Source organism: Mobula hypostoma, chromosome 30 (assembly GCF_963921235.1).
Source record: "Mobula hypostoma chromosome 30, sMobHyp1.1, whole genome shotgun sequence".
Taxonomy (NCBI): domain Eukaryota; kingdom Metazoa; phylum Chordata; class Chondrichthyes; order Myliobatiformes; family Myliobatidae; genus Mobula; species Mobula hypostoma.
The window spans coordinates 17,714,619-17,735,684 of record NC_086126.1 but is presented as its reverse complement, the minus strand read 5'-3'; the positions used below and the strand labels follow the sequence as shown (position 1 = coordinate 17,735,684).

Sequence of the window (21,066 nt, the reverse complement as noted above, 5' to 3'; positions counted from 1 at the left end):
TTTTCCATAAGTTCTGCCTGTCCTGCTGAGTTCCTCCCGCATTTTGTGTGTGTTGCTTTGGATTTCCAGCGTCAGCAGATTCTCTTGTGTTTGTGATTTAGGCCTCATTCTGAAGGTATTTTCCTCAGTTATGGAGTTCTCATTCAGGGGAAAGATCCTCCTTGTCTACTGTCTGTCACATCATGAAAGAATGTAACAGATTTCCTTGTTTTCTCATGAACTGCAGGGAATACAGAGCGAGCCCACTCACTCTCCTGTCACATAACCAACCTTCCATCCCTGGAACCAGCCCAGTCAGTGTGGGGAACAGTCACTACACTCCCTCTATTGCAGGGATATCTTTCCTGAGGTACTGTGACCAAACCTGGACACGATACTCAAGGTGTGCTCTCACCAGGGCCCCTATATAATCCCAGTGAGACATCTGTACCCCTCTTGTCCAATCCTCCTGGATCACAGGACAAAATACTGTTTGAACATAGAACATAGAATAGTACAGCACAGTACAGGCCCTTCGGCCCACAATGTTGTGCCGACCCTCAAACCCTGCCTCCCATGTAAATAGAACATAGAACAGTACAGCACAGTACAGGCCTAATATGAATTATACCAAAATATTCAAAGAGTCAGAAGACTATCAGAACAAAATCAAAATAACAAACTGATTATACGGTCAGTGGGAGAATCATCCTTCTTGTGCTTCTTCATCTCGTCACTCTGGATTCAGTGTCACACAACGCTGCCACTTTGATCTGGCCCATGCCTTCATTAACCAGGTCCAACACTTGCCTTTATTGGATCTTCCTCCTCCTTACACTAGTCATCGGGTTTGTGGGGGTGTGCCCTGGGTTAATTGGGGTGTGTGCCCCCTTGGACTTTAGGATTAGGTTTGAGGGTGGGGCTGGTGGTTGTATATGCGGGGCTGGGAGAGATAAGGCTGTAGAGTTTAGTATGGTGAGATATGTTGGGCTATGGTGGATAGGGTAGTGTAGTGTAGCCACTTCAATCTGGCCCATGCCTTCATTAATGTGGCCTGACACTACTTGGCTTAATGAACTGGGTGTTCAAAGGGACACATCATGAGTAATATTATTCAGGGTCATTGGGTGTTTCGGGTCTCCAATCATGAGACATCCTCACCCAGGCTACCCAGCCAGGGTTTATCCCATGGACTAACATAACGAGAGGCATGTAATTCTGCATGTTGTGGGTATTTTGGACCTTGTTACTTGGCTTTATTTTGATCATTTGGGTAATCGAATGTTCTGAGGCCTAGTTATCAGGCTTTACCTCCAAGTAAGGTTCAACTTCCCTACTTTAAATTTACACCTGTCTTTATTTTGCATCTGTGTGCCTGTGATTGCATGGATAAACAGTGTTTACTGCAGTACAAAGTAGTAATTAGGATTGTGCAGATTGGTCCATAATTCCAAAATGCAAACATCTCTGAAATCCAGGATTTTTTCTGCTCACATGACATCACAAATGGAGAATTTTACTCACGATTAAATTGCTTGTCTACTGAAGAGAGTTTCATGGCTCTGGGCCTCTATTCACTGGAACCTAGCAGAAAGAAGGGTTACCAAATTGAAACCTATCAAATAGTGAAAGGGCTTGATTGAGCTGATGTGGAGAGGGTTTTTCCTGTGGTGGGAGTGTCTAAAACTGGACCACACAGCTTCAAAATAGAGGGGCATCCTTTCAGAATGGAGATGAGGAGGAATTTCTTCAGCCAGAGAGTGGTGAATCTGTGATTTTTTTTTGCCACAGGCAGCTGTGGAAGCCAAATCACTGGGTATAGGCAGAGATTGATAGATTCTTAATTGGTCAGGGCACAAAGGGATACAAGGGAATGCCAGAGAAGGCTTGACAGGCAAAATGGCCGAATTCTGCTCCTATATCTTATGGTCTTATGAGTAAAACTCTCCCAGAGAACAATGATCTCAGCTTTAACTCAACCCAGCACCTGAGGCTCCACATCACTTATATAAGGAATACAGAAGTTCTTTGTTCTTTGATTAAAGTAATATCATCTCATTTCCATCCTGAATGCTTGTCACCTCATTCTGAGCAACAGACACAAAATGCTGGAGGAAGTCAGCAGGCCAGGCAGCATCAATGGGAAAGGGTAGCGAGTCGATGCTTCAGGCTGAGCACCTTCACGCTGAGATCTGATGGAAGGGTCTCGGCCTGAAGTGTCAACTCTTTACTCTTTCTGTTCTGCTGAGTTCCTCCAGTATTTTGTGTCTGTTGCTTTGGATTTCCAGCATCAGCAGATCGTCTCGTGTTTCTGATTTACACCTCATTCTGAGGGTATTTTCCTCAGTTATGGAGTTCTCATTCAGGTGAAACATTCTCCTTGCCGACTGCCTGTCACATCCTGAAAGAATCTAACAGATTTCCTTGTTTTCTCATTAACTGCAGGGAATACAGACCCAGCCCACACACTCTACTCTCACATAACCAACCTTCCATCCCTGGAACCAGCCCAGTCAGTGTGGGGAACAGTCACTGCGCTCCCTCTATTGCAGGGATATCCTTCCTGAGGAAGTGTGACCAAACCTGGACACGGTATTCAAGGTGTGCTCTCACCAGGGTCCTATATAATCCCAGTGAGACATCTGTACCCTCTTCTCCACTCCTCCTGGATCACAGGACAAAATACTGTTTCCCTATCTCATTACTTGTTGTATCTGCATTTGTTTACAAGGACGCCCAGGTCCCTCTGAACATCCCCGTGTGGAAATGACTCTTATAGTTTGTTCCTGGGAATGGGTGATCGCACATTTCCCCACATTCTGTTCCATCTGCCACATCCTCAACCATCCACTCTCCTGTCTACATCCCCCAAACCTTCTCACTACTGACACTGTCCCTCCCGCTCTGCCACAGCAGCAGACATAGTCACTGAGTTATGCAGCACAGAAACAGGCCCTTCAGCCCAACACATCCATGCTGACCAAGTGGCCAAACAAAACCATTGTCAGTCGCCTGCATTTGGCCCATGTCCCTGTGAAACTTCCCTCTCCACAGTCCAAGAGATATTGCAACTGTGCCCACCTATACCACCACTTGGGGTAGTTTGTTCCATGTAAACAACACATTCTGTGTACAAAACCTGATCCTCAGGGTCCCATTTAAAACTTCCCTCTCTCACTTTATACCTGTAATCTCCAGCTTTCAACTCCATGGCCCTGGAGATAACAGATTCACTATTGACCGTATCTATGACTGCCATTATTTTCTCACCTCTCTAACGTCACATACACTCTGGTGAGAAAAGTCCTGGCCTATCCAGCCTCCTGTTAAATCCCTTTTGCACCCTCTAAAGTTTAATGTCACCCTCTGATCCCAGGGCAACTATAACTGTACTCCGTGCTCCAAGAGTAGTTTCCCCGAGGCTGGTAGAGCTGTAATGTGACGTCACAGTCCAGGGCCCGATACTCGAACCGATGAATGCGAGTGTGGCGAACACCTTCTTCACCGTCCTGCCTACCTGTGTTTACACTCTGAAGGAATTTAGGAGAAATCTGCAGATGCTGGAAATCCAAGCAACACACACAAACTGCTGAAGGAACTCAGCAGACCAGACAACATCGATGAAAAAGAGTAAACAGTCAACGTTTCCGACCGGTGCCCTTCGTCTGGACTGATATTGGTTAGGTACCTTACTACTGTGGTGGGAACATGCGGGAATTCATAGCTGACAACAAAAACCCCGGATTGATATGCTTGGAATAGTCGTAGTCATAGTCATAGTCATACTTTATTGATCCCGGGAGAAATTGGTTTTCGTTACAGTTGCACCATAAATAATAAATAGTAATAAAACCATAAATAGTTAAATAGTAATATGTAAATTATGCCAGGAAATAAGTCCAGGACCGGCCTATTGGCTCAGGGTGTCTGACCCTCCAAGGGAGAAGTTGTAAAGTTTGATGGCCACAGGCAGGAATGACTTCCTATGACGCTCTGTGTTGCATCTTGGTGGAATGAGTCTCTGGCTGAATGTAATCCTGTGCCCACCCAGTACGTTATGTAGTGGATGGGAGACATTGTCCAAGATGGCATGCAACTTAGACAGCATCCTCTTTTCAGACACCACTGTCAGAGAGTCCAGTTCCATCCCCACAACATCACTGGCCTTACGAATGAGTTTGTTGATTCTGTTGGTGTCTGCTACCCTCAGCCTGTTGCCCCAGCACACAACAGCAAACATGATAGCACTGGCCACCACAGACTCGTAGAACATCCACAGCATCATCCGGCAGATGTCAAAGGACCTCAGTCTCCTCAGGAAATAGAGACGGCTCTGACCCTTCTTGTCGACAGCCTCAGTGTTCTTAGACCAGTCCAGTTTATTGTCAATTCGTATCTCCAGGTATTTGTAATCTTCCACCATGTCCACACTGACCCCCTGGATGGAAACAGGGGTCACCGGTGCCTTAGCTCTCCTCAGGTCTACCACCAGCTCCTTAGTCTTTTTTACATTAAGCTGCAGATAATTCTGCTCACACCATGTGACAAAGTTTCCTACCGTAGCCCTGTACTCAGCCTCATCTCCAGTACTGATGGATCCAACTATGGCAGAGTCATCAGAAAACTTCTGAAGATGACGAGACTCTGCAGCAGTTGAAGTCCGAGGTGTAAATGGTGAAGAGAAAGGGAGACAAGACAGTCCCCTGTGGAGCCCCAGTGCTGCTGATCACTCTTTCGGACACACAATGTTGCAAGCACACATAACTGTGGTCTGCCAGTTAATGATGAACAACGAACAAGTAACAAAGAACGGTGCTGAGATATTGATTCTCAGGGGATACTTGATGGAAGAGGTTGACAATAACACCACTTTCTTCTCGGAAAACTCTACCATCCCGGGCTCACAGCAGCCCCAGCTATTCCACCTTCCCAATGCCCAACGAACTGAATTGCGTAAAAAATGTTTTGTCCCCTTTTATTTGTCTTTTTAATTCAGTATTTCCCTTGAAGAATGCAGTAAAATTTATCTCTCCCCGTCGGGGAATTGAACCCCGGTCTCCCGCGTGACAGGCGGGGATACTAACCACTATACTAACGAGGAATTGCTGATGGTAACCCCTCTCATACACACTTAAGAAGACAAGAGGGTGAACAGAATTACCTTGATGTTTCTCAGCTGTAATACTGGAGCCTTTCACTCGTGTCCCTCCCACAGCAGTGTCTCAGTTTGCTCCAGCGATTCAGTCACCTGTTGTGTTCAAGGATTAGCGAAAGGAAATACACTCATTCGAGCCCAAATCCGTGTTGATGGAATGAACATTTTTAATCACACAGAAATATTTATATTTTTGTTTTTTTAGTGCGACGGGCGGGAAACGATATGTAGCTAATCGAATTCTGAAGCGTTCACTCCCACTTCATTGAAACACTGGGTGTTGTGTATCTCCGGTCTGTCGGAGGATGGCGACCTCAACCGGACATAACAGGAACTGCACCAGAGTGAGGAATCACAGTGACCACACTCAGAAAACAGCTCGAACCACAGTCATAGTCATACTTTATTGATCCCGGGGGAAATTGGTTTTCGTTACAGTTGCACCATAAATAATAAATAGTAATAGAACCATAAAAAGTTAAATTGTAATATGTAAATTATGCCAGTAAATTATGAAATAAGTCCAGGACCAGCCTATTAGCTCAGGTTGTCTGACCCTCCAAGGGAGGAGTTGTAAAGTTTGATGGCCACAGGCAGGAATGACTTCCTATGACGCTCTGTGTTGCATCTCGGTGGAATGAGTCTCTGGCTGAATGTACTCCTGTGCCCACCCAGTACATTATGTAGTGGATGGGAGACATTGTCCAAGATGGCATGCAACTTGGACAGCATCCTCGTTTCAGACACCACCATCAGAGACTCCAGTTCCATCCCCACAACATCACTGGCCTTACGAATGAGTTTGTTGATTCTGTTGGTGTCTGCTACCCTCAGCCTGCTGCCCCAGTACACAACAGCAAACATGATAGCACTGGCCACCACAGACTTGGAGAACATCCTCAGCATCGTCCGGCAGATGTTAAAGGACCTCAGTCTCCTCAGGAAATAGAGACGGCTCTGACCCTTCTTGTAGACAGCCTCAGTGTTCTTAGACCAGTCCAGTTTATTGTCAATTCGTATACCCAGGTATTTGAAACCCTCCACCATGTCCACACTGACCCCCTGGATGGAAACAGGGGTCACCGGTACCTTAGCTCTCCTCAGGTCTACCACCAGCTCTAGTCTTTTTCACATTAAGCTGCAGATAATTCTGCTCACACCATGTGACAAAGTTTCCTACCGTAGCCCTGTACTCAGTCTCACCTTGCTAAGCTAGACTGGCAAATGACACTTAAAGGATTGATGGTGGATATGCAATGGCAAGCATTTAAAGGTTGCATGGATGAACTACAACAATTGTTCATCCCAGTTTGGCAAAAGAATAAATCAAGGAAGGTAGTGCACCCGTGGCTGACAAGAGGAATTAGGGATAGTATCAATTCCAAAGAAGAAGCATACAAATTAGCCAGAGAAAGTGGCTCACCTGAGGACTGGGAGAAATTCAGAGTTCAGCAGAGGAGGACAAAGGGCTTAATTAGGAAGGGGAAAAAAGATTATGAGAGAAAACTGGCAGGGAACATAAAAACGGACTGTAAAAGCTTTTATAGATATGTAGAAAGGAAAAGACTGGTAAAGGCAAATGTAGGTCCCTTGCAGACAGAAACAGGTGAATTGATTATGGGGAGCAAGGACATGGCAGACCAATTGAATAATTACTTTGGTTCTGTCTTCACTAAGAAGTACATAAATAATCTTCCAGAAATAGTAAGGGACAGAGGGTCCAGTGAGATGGAGGAACTGAGTGAAATACATGTTAGTAGGGAAGTGGTGTTAGGTAAATTGAAGGGATTAAAGGCAGATAAATCCCCAGGGCCAGATGGTCTGCATCCTAGAGTGCTTAAGGAAGTAGCCCAAGAAATAGTGGATGCATCAGTGATAATTTTTCAAAACTCGTTAGATTCTGGACTAGTTCCTGAGGATTGGAGAGTGGCTAATGTAACTCCACTTTTTAAAAAAGGAGGGAGAGAGAAACCGGGGAATTATAGGCCGGTTAGCCTAACGTCGGTGGTGGGGAAACTGCTGGAGTCAGTTATCAAGGATGTGATAACAGCACATTTGGAAAGCGGTGAAATGATCGGACAAAGTCAGCATGGATTTGTGAAAGGAAAATCATGTCTGACGAATCTCATAGAATTTTTTGAGGATGTAACTAGTAGAGTGGATAGGGGAGAACCAGCGGATGTGGTATATTTGGATTTTCAAAAGGCTTTTGACAAGGTCCCACACAGGAGATTAGTGTGCAAACTTAAAGCACACGGTATTGAGGGTATGGTATTGATGTGGATGGAGAATTGGTTAGCAGACAGGAAGCAAAGAGTGGGAATAAACGGGACCTTTTCAGAATGGCAGGCAGTGACTAGTGGGGTACCGCAAGGCTCAGTGCTGGGACCCCAGTTGTTTACAATATATATTAATGACTTGGATGAGGGAATTAAATGCAGCATCTCCAAGTTTGTGGATGACACGAAGCTAGGTGGCAGTGTTAGCTGTGAGGAGGATGCTAAGAGGATGCAGAGTGACTTGGATAGGTTGGGTGAGTGGGCAAATTCATGGCAGATGCAATTTAATGTGGATAAATGTGAAGTTATCCACTTTGGTGGCAAAAATAGGAAAACAGATTATTATCTGAATGGTGGCCGATTAGGAAAAGGGGAGGTGCAATGAGACCTGGGTGTCATTATACACCAGTCATTGAAAGCGGGCATGCAGGTACAGCAGGCGGTGAAAAAGGCGAATGGTATGCTGGCATTTATAGTGAGAGGATTCAGGTACAGGAGCAGGGAGGTACTACTGCAGTTGTACAAGGCCTTGGTGAGACCACACCTGGAGTATTGTGTGCAGTTTTGGTCCCCTAATCTGAGGAAAGACATCCTTGCCTTAGAGGGAGTACAAAGAAGATTCACCAGATTGATTCCTGGGATGGCAGGACTTTCATATGAAGAAAGACTGGATGAACTGGGCTTGTACTCGTTGGAATTTAGAAGATTGAGGGGGGGATCTGATTGAAACGTATAAGATCCTAAAGGGATTGGACAGGCTAGATGCAGGAAGATTGTTCCCGATGTCGGGGAAGTCCAGAACGAGGGGCCACAGTTTGAGGATAGAGGGGAAGCCTTTTAGGACCGAGATTAGGAAAAACTTCTTCACACAGAGAGTGGTGAATCTGTGGAATTCTCTGCCACAGGAAACAGTTGAGGCCAGTTCATTGGCTATATTTAAGAGGGAGTTAGATATGGCCCTTGTGGCTATGGGGGTCAGGGGGTATGGAGGGAAGGCTGGGGCGGGGTTCTGAGTTGGATGATCAGCCATGATCATAATAAATGGCGGTGCAGGCTCGAAGGGCCGAATGGCCTATTTCTGCACCTATTTTCTATGTTTCTATCTCCCTTGCTGATGCATCCAACTATGGCAGAGTCATCAGAAAACTTCTGAAGATGACAAGACTGTGCAGTAGTTGAACTCCGAGGTGTAAATGGTGAAGAGAAACACTTACAATCCTAGCGTCCGAGTGGTCCAACCCCGACACCTTGCGTAAGAATTCCCGAAGTTATTTAAATCGACGGGTGAATGTAAAATTATTATTCACTCTGGGCTGGGCAGTGAATCAAGGATTGAAGTGCTGTCCGTCACATTTTCCCCGGTGAACCGATCAGTGCCGCTTCCAGCTCTCACTCTAACCCAGATTCCCACAGCCAACTAGGACACATCAAAACATGTCGGATGATGTGTTCACACTGAGTGCGGTCAGTCTACTCACCACACACTCTGTCTATTTATACACAGTGGGATCTCTCTCATCCCCCTCCCCCATTACCAGAGTAAATTAAACCCTTTATTGTGATTCACAAATGTAATATAGATTCACAGAATCATGTGACCCTAAAACAGGCCTTTCGGCCCACAATGTCCGTGCTGACAATCAACTACCGATCTCACCAGAGAAGGGCTCGCTTGCTAGCTGTTGCCTTCAGTGTCTTAATGATTGAGGTGGTCGCCCAGACAATTCTCTAATATTGTGGGTGTTCCTGCCTCGCCAGTCACTCGGGCATGGGTTCCAGTTTCCAAAAACATCCGCATGAAGTTCTCCATGTGATGCTCTCTAAGTTTACACACGTCAGGACAGTTTTCCCCTACCCTGATAGGCCCGGGTTAATTTGATATGACCTCCGTCACCTCCAGAGCTCTCCATGGAAACAATGGTCAATCCATCGGCCGAATGGACGCCCATGGGCCCAGCACGCTGCCGCTGCGCCTCTCTGCTGTTGTCTGAACGTGGTGACGCGCTGCTCCGTTGTGGACGTTGCTCATTCTTCTCTTCATTTTCATTTGTCGATTCTTTGCTGACGTCACAACGTGTCATAGAAACACAGAAAACCTACAGCACAGTACAGGCCCTTCGGCCCACAAAGCTGTGCCCAACATGTCCTTAACCTACAAATTACCTAGGGTTACCCATTGCGCTCTATTTTTCTAAGCTCCAATAGAGGGCTTCCTTTATAAATGTTTCCTTTATTAACTGTTCTTTGTTGATTTATTTCGCACCTTTCTCACTGCTTTTCATCTCGTATTTGCTATCTGCTGCCCCATCCTGATATTATCTCTGTGCTGTCTGTCCTCCGACCCATTCGGTATCCCACCTGCCACTTATCTGTCCAATCTCCAAATCTGGCTCAGTCCTTCTGCGATTTTCCTGCAACATCAACACTACCAGGCCCTCCACCTAATTTCCTGTCACATGCAAGGCAATCAATTTCGTCATCTAGAGCATCAACATATATCATACAAGGCAGAGACCCCTGCAGAACACCACTAGTTACCGACAAACAACTGAGAAGTCCATATTTATTCCCAGCCTTTGCCTCGCACCAGTTACAAATATATTTTCCATGCTCGTATCTTTCCTGTAATGCCATGGGCTCTAATATTGTTCAGCAGCTTTATCTGCGGCTCCTGACAAATGCCTCTGAAAATCCAAGTAAACAACATCACTAACGCTCCTTTGTCCATCTTGCCTGTTATTTCCCGAATTAATTCCAGCAGATTAGTCAGGCAAGATTTCCCCTGAAAGAAACCATGTTGACCGGCCTATTTTAGCAGGTGTCTCCACGCACCCAGAAACCTCATGGACTCCAGCATTTTCCCAACCAGAACAGCCCTGATAACCGGTCTGTAGTGTTCTGTATTTTGCTTCCCTCCTGTCGAGAAGAGCAAAATCAGATTAACAATTTTCCAGTTCTCTGAACCATTTCAGAAGCCCGTGATTCCTGAAAGATCACTATTAACTCTTCCATGATCTCGTTATCTCCTTTCAGAAACCCGTGGTGCAGTCCATCTGGTCAGGTGACCTTGCGGTCTTTCAGCTTCCAAACACCTTCTCCTTAATAATAACAACTACACTCACTTACATCCCTTGACCCTCTCGAATTTCTGGCATACTGCTTGTATCCTCAACATAAAAGATGGACGCATAATACTTAACAATTTCGTCCGCCATTTATTTGTCCCCTATTACTACCTCCTATTTCCAGCTTCCGATGTCCGCTCTAGCATTTTTGTTAACTTTCTATATATAGAAACATTGAAACATAGAAAGCCTACAGCACAATACAGGTCATTTGGACCATAATGCTGTGCCGAACATGGACTGACTTTTGAAATTACCTCGGGCCTTTTATTTTATTTTATTTTTCTAAGCTCCATGTACCCATCCGAGAGTCAATTAAAATACCCTATTGCATCCGCCTCCACCACCGTCGCCGGCAGCCAGTTCCACGCACTCACCACACTCTGCGTAAAAAAAACACTTACTCCTGACTTCCCATCTGTACCTACTTCCAAGCACCCTAAAACCGTGCCCTCTTGTGTGAACCATTTCAGCCCTGGGAAAGGGCCTCTGACTATGAACACGATCTCATCATCTTATACAACTCCATCAGGTCACCTCTCGTCCCCCATCGCTCCAAGGAGAAAAGGCCAAGTTACTCAAAGTATTCTCATAAGGCACGCTCCCCAATCCAGGCAACATCCTTGTAAACCTCCTCTGCACCCTTTCTATGGTTTTCACATCCTTCCTATAGTGAGGTGACCAGAACTGAGCACAGTACTCCAAGTGGGGTCTGATCAGGGTCCTATATAGCTGTAACATTACCTAACCATATAACCATATAACAATTACAGCACGGAAACAGGCCATCTCAGCCCTTCTGGACCGTGCCGAACTCTTACTCTCACCTAGTCCCACCGACCTGCACTCAGCCCATAACCCTCCATTCCTTTCCTGTCCATATATCTGTCCAAGTTAACTTTAAATGACAACATCGAACCTGCCTCAACCACTTCTGCTGGAAGCTCGTTCCACACAGCTACCACTCTCTGAGTAAAGAAGTTCCCCCTCATGTTACTCCTAAACTTTTGTCCTTTAACTCTCAACTCATGTCCTCTTATTTGAATCTCCCCCACTCTCAATGGAAAAAGCCTATCCACGTCAACTCTATCAATCCCCCTCATAATTTTAAACACCTCTATCAAATCCCCCCTCAACCTTCTACGCTCCAAAGAATAAAGACCCAACTTGTTCAACCTTTCTCTGTCACTTAGGAGATGAAACCCAGGCAACATTTTAGTAAACCTCACAATTTTATTGACATCTTTCCTATAATTCGGTGACCAGAACTGTACATAATACTCCAAATTTGGCCTTACAAATGCCTTATACAATTTCAACATTACATCCCAACTCTTATAGAAACATAGAAACATAGAAAATAGGTGCAGGAGTAGGCCATTCGGCCCTTCGAGCCTGCACCGCCATTTATTATGATCATGGCTGATCATCCAACTCAGAACCCCGCCTTCCCTCCATACCCCCTGACCCCTGTAGCCACAAGGGCCATATCTAACTTCCTTTTAAACATAGCTAATGAACTGGCCTCAACAGTTTGCTGTGGCAGAGAATTCCACAGATTCACCACTCTCTGTGTGAAGAAGTTTTTCCTAATCTCGGTCCTAAAAGGCTTCCCCTCTATCCTCAAACTGTGACCCCTCGTTCTAGACCTCCCCAACATCGGGAACAATCTTCCCGCATCTAGCCTGTCCAATCCCTTTAGGATCTTATACGTTTCAATCAGATCCCCCCTCAATCTTCTAAATTCCAACCAGTACAAGCCCAGTTCATCCAGATTTTCTTCATATGAAAGACCTGCCATCCCAGGAATCAATCTGGTGAACCTTCTTTGTACTCCCTCTATGGCAAAGATGTCTTTCCTCAGATTAGGGGACCAAAACTGCACACAATACTCCAGGTGTGGTCTCACCAAGGCCTTGTACAACTGCAGTAGTACCTCCCTGCTCCTGTACTCGAATCCTCTCGCTATAAATGCCAGCATACCGTTCGCCTTTTTCACCGCCTGCTGTACCTGCATGCCCACTTTCAATGACTGGTGTATAATGACACCCAGGTCTCGTTGCACCTCCCCTTTTCCTAATCGGCCACCATTCAGATAATAATCTGTTTTCCTATTTTTGCCACCAAAGTGGATAACTTCACATTTATCCACATTAAATTGCATCTGCCATGAGTTTGCCCACTCACCCAACCTATCCAAGTCACCCTGCATCCTCTTAGCATCCTCCTCACTGCTAACACTGCCACCCAGCTTCGTGTCATCCGCAAACTTGGAGATGCTGCATTTAATTCCCTCATCCAAGTCATTAATATATATTGTAAACAACTGGGGTCCCAGCACTGAGCCTTGCGGTACCCCACTAGTCACTGCCTGCCATTCTGAAAAGGTCCCGTTTATTCCCACTCTTTGCTTCCTGTCTGCTAACCAATTCTCCACCCACACCAATACCTTACCCCCAATACCGTGTGCTTTAAGTTTGCACACTAATCTCCTGTGTGGGACCTTGTCAAAAGCCTTTTGAAAATCCAAATATACCACATCCACTGGTTCTCCCCTATCCACTCTACTAGTTACATCCTCAAAAAATTCTATGAGATTCGTCAGACATGATTTTCCTTTGACAAATCCATGCTGACTTTGTCCGATCATTTCACCGCTTTCCAAATGTGCTGTTATCACATCCTTGATAACTGACTCCAGCAGTTTCCCCACCACCGACGTTAGGCTAACCGGCCTATAATTCCCCGGTTTCTCTCTCCCTCCTTTTTTAAAAAGTGGAGTTACATTAGCCACCCTCCAATTCTCAGGAACTAGTCCAGAATCTAACGAGTTTTGAAAAATTATCACTAATGCATCCACTATTTCTTGGGCCACTTCCTTAAGCACTCTGGGATGCAGACCATCTGGCCCTGGGGATTTATCTGCCTTCAATCCCTTCAATTTACCTAACACCACTTCCCTACTAACATGTATTTCGCTCAGTTCCTCCATCTCACTGTACCCTCTGTCCCTTACTATTTCTGGAAGATTATTTATGTCCTCCTTAGTGAAGACAGAACCAAAGTAATTATTCAATTGGTCTGCCATGTCCTTGCTCCCCATAATCAATTCACCTGTTTCTGTTTGCAGGGGACCTACATTTGTCTTTATCAGTCTTTTCCTTTTTACATATCTATAAAAGCTTTTACAGTCCGTTTTTATGTTCTCTGCCAGTTTTCTCTCATAATCTTTTTTCCCCTTCCTAATTAAGCCCTTTGTCCTCCTCTGCTGAACTCTGAATTTCTCCCAGTCCTCAGGTGAGCCACTTTCTCTGGCTAATTTGTATGCTACTTCTTTGGAATTGATACTATCCCTAATTTCTCTTGTCAGCTTTGATTTATAAAGGCCAGCATACCAAAAGCTTTCTTCACCACCCTATCCACATGAGATTCCACCTTCAGGGAACTATGCAACATTATTCCTAGATCCCTCTGTTCTACAGCATTCTTCAATGACCTACCACTTACCATGTCTGTCCTATTTTGATTAGTCCTACCAAAACTTTGCAACTCACATTTTTCAGCATTAAACTCCATCTGCCATCTTTCAGCCCACTCTTCTAACTGGCCTAAACCTCTCTGCAAGCTTTGAAAGCCTCTTTCATTATCCACAACGCCACCTATCTTAGTACCATGTTACTATTACCTGTCGGCTCTTGGACTCAGTCCCACGGTTGATGAAGGTAAATACATCGTATGCCTTCTTAACCAGACAGTCAACCTGAAACTGATTATGTGACGCTGTGTTTTGTGCAGTTTTCTACACCATCCGTGAAATGCAGACTGATAAACACAGAACAATAAATACTGTACTACGTTGAGAAAAACATAAACAACAGAAGCGCGAACAACTCTGTACACTTGAACCCAGGCGCTGATGGGATACGGTCAGAAGACCGTAAGAGAAGGGAGCAGAGTCAGTCTGCCCCATTCCATCTTGGCTGAGTTATTATCCTCATCAACTCCATTCTCACGCCTTCTCTCCACAGTCTTTGACTTCCTTACTGAGCAAGTAACTACCACCCTCCGCGTTAAACATACCAAGTGACTCGGGCTCCATCGCCGTCGACAGCAAAGAATTCCACAGACTCACCGCCCTCCGGCTCAACACAATTTCCTTTGACCTTTGTCAGATTTGAGATGCTGATAAAATCTGTTTTCTCAGCAATATCACAGACAAAATGCTGGAAGAACTCAGCAGACTGTCTGGGTATTGCCTTGTATTTGCAGCATCTGCACATTTTCTCATGTTTGTACATCAAGAACGTCGTTATTTGACGGTTTCTATCCCAATCTTGATTTCTCTGTTGTATTTTTCTTCGTATCTGTGTTTCCAGACTGTTCGTGTGTGCGACTAGGAGGGAGCTGCAGGACTGAACGACAGTTCAACATGGGAAACTGCAGGGACCCGAGATATGGGTCGTTCAGTGTCGCTGGTCTCCATTTGCAAAGCAATGATTATCAAACAAAATAAACAATGAAATCTGTAAAAGTAGCTCTTCCGTGACAAATGTAGAGTTTAAAATTAAATCTACCGGCCTCATTGCCACCAAAGACTCTGCTGAAGTAATGCCCAAGAATTGTGGTGTATTGGTCTTCAATCGTCCAATGTTTACATCAGAGACAATGGTGTTTAATTAAAGTGTTTGTTCAAGTGCCGTTACTAAGACAATTAGTGAAGTGTTTGACCGTATCGCTGGAGATTGATCCTCTGTTTGAATGGCAGTTTTTAATGCATCAGCTCAGAGTGTCTAACGGAGCTGTGAATTCAGGAACAAGAGAAATCACAGACTCTCACTGAAATGGTGCATCCAGTCATCTGGCGAGAGAAGACGTTAACTATCCTTTTATTTCAGCCTTTGGGATTCCGGGTAAGCCGCAGTGTCAGCTGCCGTTGGTGGAAGTTCAAGCTTAATTCCAATGTTGTGATTGTGATATGTGAAAAGCCGCCTCACAGCATCAGTTGTCAGTCACCATCTTCCAACCCCGGAACAGACCATTCATAGTCTCCTTTCCCAGTTTGTCTCTGTGGCGCAATCGGTCAGCGCGTTCGGCTGTTAACCGAAAGGTTGGTGGTTCGAGCCCACCCAGGGACGCTGGTGACCCGGCAGTTTTTGCGGCGCGTTATATTGCCAGCTGGGTAACGCTGTGCTGTCCGGAGACACTGCGACTGCAGCGTTAACTTCAGTGGGAATTAAGATGTTTTTTCACGCTATTTCTCTTTCACACTATTCCTGGTGATCAAATGATTCCACAGCGTATTGAGAGAGAACAATGTTAAGCAATAACAGATTGCAGAATAAAATGTAACTGCGATAGAGACAGCACAGTGCGGGTAAACAATCAGGTGCCGCATCATAACGGGTAGATTGTGAGGTCAAGGCTCCATCTTATCGACTCGGGCACCATCCAACAGACATACCGGCGGAGCTGAAGCTATCCACGAGCCTGTAGTACGTGCTGTCCTGTAACTTCAGCCGGATAGAAGAAGGGGAAACAGAGAGTACAGTACCCGGGGGGCATGGTATATTTTTTGTCAGGAGTGTGTAAGTTACATACTCCTTGACCATTCTCTTTGACAATAAGTGTGCGTTTCCTCGAGCGACATCCCTGGAACTAACGGACTTGCCGGGTCTAATGTCGTGGTCTTGATTAAATTTTGGGTCCTCGATCATTCAGTTGGAGTCTAATTTGTTTCATCCTGTTACGTAAATGGCAACAATGAATATCAATCGAGATAGGTTATATAAAAACAACCAAACATTTATTAAACACGGATGAGCGATAAGGAAAAAAACAAACAAAAGCTTTAACCGGAAGTTAACCGTTATGCAACCGTTCAACAACTCGGCACTGGTTCTTAAAGCGTTAAATGCGAAAACAGTTCTTAAAGCGGTAAAGTCAGATATCGTTCTTAAAATGGTAAATTCGAAAGTCCATTCGAAAGTCCAACAGATTTATACGTTCACTTGGGAGAGACTTCTCTGGAGAAGGATTTCTTCATAGGCACGACTTTCCTGCTGGTTCTGTCCACAGGATACACGAGTCCGAAAATAAACAGTTTAAAACAACTGACCTTAAATTATTTTGAGAGAGAGAGAGAGAGAGAGAGAGAGAGAGACAGAGACAGAGACAGAACCTTTGCATGAACTTTTTGCTCTTTTTGGCAAGAGTTATCCGCGATGCAGGTCGCTACTCCTCCAGCGAAGACTCACTAAGGTCGATCCTTTATTAAACTGCCAAACGATGCCAACTCTTCTCGATCGTTCGATCCTGTACTCCGATAAAGTCTTCACTACTGCTGGAACTGAGTAAATCAACACATCTAGCAAAAATTTCCAGTCCAATAATATGGTATCTTGCAATAGAACGCAATACTCGGTTTTAAAAATGAAACTGCATCACAAAAATAAACACGCAACAGCAACGGAGAGACAGCATGTTCCACCTGGAAATCTTCAAACTAAAAACTAATTGCGTCATCTGGGTCGACCCTTATATACCCATGGTGCACATGTCATCACGTGACCTCATATCGGCGGGAAAATCACATCAGGTGACCTCCAAAAGACCATTACATCAGTCTCACAAAAAAAAAACACAGACCTCCTTGAACATGTAACAATCCCAAATAGTTTCACGATCATTTTATTTTCACTGTGGATGTCCAATCCCTATACACGTACATCAATCCACCCCCCCCCCACCCCACACCAGGAAGGTCTCAAAGCTCTCCGCTTCCATCGGGATACCAGACCCAACCAGCTCCCCTCCGCCACCATTCACCTCCGTCTGGCCGAACTTGTCCTCCCACTTCCTTTCAACACAAGGTGAGCCATGGATACCGGCATGGGTCCCAGCTGTGCCTGCCTGTGTGTCGGCTACGTGGAACAGTCTATGTTCCAAGCCTACACTGGTATCGCTCCCTAACTTTCCCTACACTATATAAATGACGGCATTGCTACCTCTTTCTGCACCCATGTGGATCTCGTCCACTTCATCAGTTTTGCCTGCAACTTCCACCCTGCCCAAAAGTTTACCTGTCCCATGTCCGACAGCTCCGTCCGTTTTCTCCATCTCTCTGTCTGTATCTCTGAGGACAGCTTGTCTACTGATGTCTATTATAACCACACAGACTCTCACAGCTACCTGGACTATATCTCCTCCCACCCCGTTACTTGTAAAAATGCCCGCCCCTTCTCTCAATTCCTCCGTTTCCGCCGCATCTGCCCACAGGATACGGCGTTACATTCAAGAACAAAGGAGATATCGTCTTTTTTCAAAGAAATGGGCGTCCCTTCCTCCACCATGAAAGCTGCTCTCAACAGAATCTCTTCCATTTTGTTCACGTCTGCCCCCACCGCATCCTTGCTCCCTCCCCCGGACAGAGGGTTTGTCTTGTCCTCACCTACCTACTCCCAGCATCCGCCTACAGCACACAATTCTCTGTAACTTCTGCCATCTCCGTCGGGATCCCACCACCAAACACATCTTTCCCTCCCCCCTCTACGTTCTGCTCTCTGCAGGGATCCCACGTGAATCCCATGTGCGTCCGACCCCCTCACTGATCTCTCTCCTGGCACTTACCCTTGCAAGTGAAACAAGTGTTACACCTGCCCCGACACATCCGCCCTCAGTACCATTCAGGGCCCCAAGCAATCCTTCCAGGAAAGGCGACACTTCAGCTGGGAGTCCCTTTTTCAGGGTTATGGACTGCATCCAGTGCTCCCGGTTTGGCCTCCTGTATATCAGTGAGACGTGGCACAGACTGGGGGATGACTTCACTGAGCACTTACACTCCCTCCACCAGGACAAGCGAGATCTCCCAGTGGCCACCCATTATAATTCCACTTCCCAAACCAATTCCGACATGGCAGCCCATGGCCTCCAATATTGTCGCGATGAAGCCACGCTCAGGGTGGAAGAGCAAAACATTATATTCCATCTGGGTAGTTTCCAACCTGATGGCATGAACATTGATTTCTCAAACTTCCGGTAATGCCCCCTCCTTCACGAAGCCCCATTCTCTTTTCCCTCTCTGACATTATCTGTTACCTGCCCATCACCTCCCTCTGGTGTTCCGCCCCCTTCTCTTTCTTCCATGGCCTCCTCTCCTTCCCTGTTCTCCAGCCCAGTGTCTCTTTCACCAATCAAAGTTTCAGGTCTTTAATTTACCAGCCACCCCCTCCCCCGGCTGGTTTCACCTATCACCTCGTGTTTCTTCCTCCCCTCACCGTCTAACTCTGATTCCTCATCGGTTCTTTCTCAGTCCGGATGAAGGGACTCGGCCCGAAACATCGACTATATTTTCCCCACAGATGCTGCCTGGCCTGCTGAGTTCCTCCAACATTTTCTGTGTTGCTTGGATTTCCATCATCTTCGGATTTTCTCTTTGTGTCTCTATCGATGTCGCTCCACACTAACATACTCATGAGCCTATCTGAAAACATCGTACACCCTTCCGTCTCTGAATCTGGCAGCCCGTTCCAAGCACCCACCCCACTCTGTCTAAAAACGTGACCCGCACATCTTTAAACCCTCTCCCACTCCGACCTTAAATTCATTCCCTTTAGAATTTCAAATCCCTGCCCTGGGAAACCAATTCTGACCATCTGCCCAATTCACGTCTCTCATAATTTTCTACCTGACAATTCGGTCAAGTTTCCTCTCAGGCTCGGACATTCCAATGGAGGCAAACTAGCTCAGACACTTTAATCAGGCAACATCCCGGCAACGCTTAACAAATCCTGCCGATCCTTCCTGTGAAGTGTCCTTTCTTGTAGAATCTGGAATAGAGTCAGAACAGGATTGAACGGGAAACTCTTGAGGGACCTTAATTCCATCTCTCATCCACGACACAGTGAATGATAATTAATGAATCAATTTACAGTAACAGCGTGAATTAGCATGGGTCGATTACTTGGCCCTTGGAGTTCTGCGTAGATCGTGTTCTATTTAAGGGGTTTGTTGGGACACCCTTTGAGAGAAGGGTAGTGCAGTCTGATGTGACCAAAATGAATATTAAATGTTCCTGAATGCTGTTGGTATCACTTTGCTTTGGAAACTGAAGTAGAAAACCTCAGTTTATTAAAGAAGAATGATGCGTAGCAAAGCAAATACAGCTGCTCCTCGTTTAACGAAGGACACTTCTGATGGCTCATTTCTGGTTTATCTGCCATCCTTGTGCCTCTCGTTGTCATTCTGGAGACGTGCAGTCCTTTCATCCCCCGTCTCTTCATCTCTTCTGCTGTTTGTTGTTTGTCTCTGATCCTGGAGACGTGCACGCCTCTCCTCCTCTGTCTCTTCTTCTCTCATCTTTTTTTTTGTCCTGACTCTTTGATCCTGGAGTCGTGCCTCATCCGATTCTTGTTCTCTCCCTCTCCTTGCCGCTTCCCGACGACATTTGGCGTCATCTCTTGACCATAATGTCCCCTTTCCCTTTCCACGCGGCATAATTAGGCTGACGATTTTTTTTTTACCCTAATGGGGATAGAAGATACAAAGCACTGACACCAAAGGATGCTGATTATTCTTGATGATATGGTTGGCGCTCTCCTAAATGGACGTGATATAGTCACCGCTGTCCTTTGACTGCAGCAAAGGGCTTTATGGGTGTCTCGAAGTACGTCATTACAATAAGATTTAATTATCTCTTATTGATGGGTGGCAGCTCGATCTGTCCCAATCCAGCACATACTGACGGTGATTAGCAGAATGTGACCCCTCGAAATAGAGCTGCCCTGCCCTTTAGCTCCGGTAGGTGTCGCTGCTGAGGCTGGGCCGTGCGCCGCGATTTCCATGACGGCCGATCGGCTCTCGGGTGAAACCCAGCCTGTTGATTTTGGCGAATGAGCAATTCTACACGAATATATAACCCTGAACTTTGCCTGCATTCTGGAAGTTACTTCGATTTAGCCAAAAAAAAAAGTGCCGCTGTAATGCACCGTTTGCGCTAATTGGAGGTCACAAACAGACTACAGAGCAGGACAGTTTTAGTACTATATAGATAGATAGATTTACTGTAGTCTAAAACTGTACAATCTGCGATGGCCGGGAATCGAACCCGGGTCAACTGCTTGGAAGGCAGCTATGCTCACCACTATACCACCATCGCTCCATGACGTTGCAAAAGATTTGAGTAGTGAGGCGTTTCTCATAGTTCCATGTGACTCGACCAGTCAAGGAGCTGCTTTCTGTCGGATCATTGTTCACTCTGCTGCAATTAATGTCACAGTCCCCAACAGACCGGAGTTATAGAACTCACGGCGAGCAGAAATCAGACTGAGTTAGAACCGAGCCCTGAACGAGTCGAACAGCTACTAATGGGATCCTACCCTGCCTCGCACATCACCAAATGGATAAACAAATCCTGATTATAATCGTCCTTTCAAACCACACGCTGATGGGAGCCCATCAATCGGCCAGTCCATGAACACAGTAAGTGACTGAATCGCTAAAGAATCCTGAGACCCTCCAGTCACACAGTGAG

General features: G+C 45.7%; 1 protein-coding gene, 3 non-coding genes and 1 pseudogene across 4 annotated transcripts in view; 2 read left to right on the top strand and 3 right to left on the bottom strand.

Annotated features, from left to right (window-relative positions):
* LOC134339649 (late histone H2A.2.2-like) overlaps window positions 1-21,066 on the bottom strand; it is a 410,959-nt gene that overhangs the window by 358,470 nt on the left and 31,423 nt on the right. The window lies entirely within an intron of this gene.
* LOC134339680 (uncharacterized) overlaps window positions 1-21,066 on the top strand; it is a 59,874-nt pseudogene that overhangs the window by 27,403 nt on the left and 11,405 nt on the right.
* Window positions 5,009-5,080, bottom strand: trnad-guc (transfer RNA aspartic acid (anticodon GUC)). The gene has a single exon. It is a non-coding gene; the product is annotated as a tRNA-Asp (tRNA).
* Window positions 15,600-15,673, top strand: trnan-guu (transfer RNA asparagine (anticodon GUU)). The gene has a single exon. It is a non-coding gene; the product is annotated as a tRNA-Asn (tRNA).
* On the bottom strand, window positions 20,620-20,691 carry trnag-ucc (transfer RNA glycine (anticodon UCC)). Its single transcript has one exon. It is a non-coding gene; the product is annotated as a tRNA-Gly (tRNA).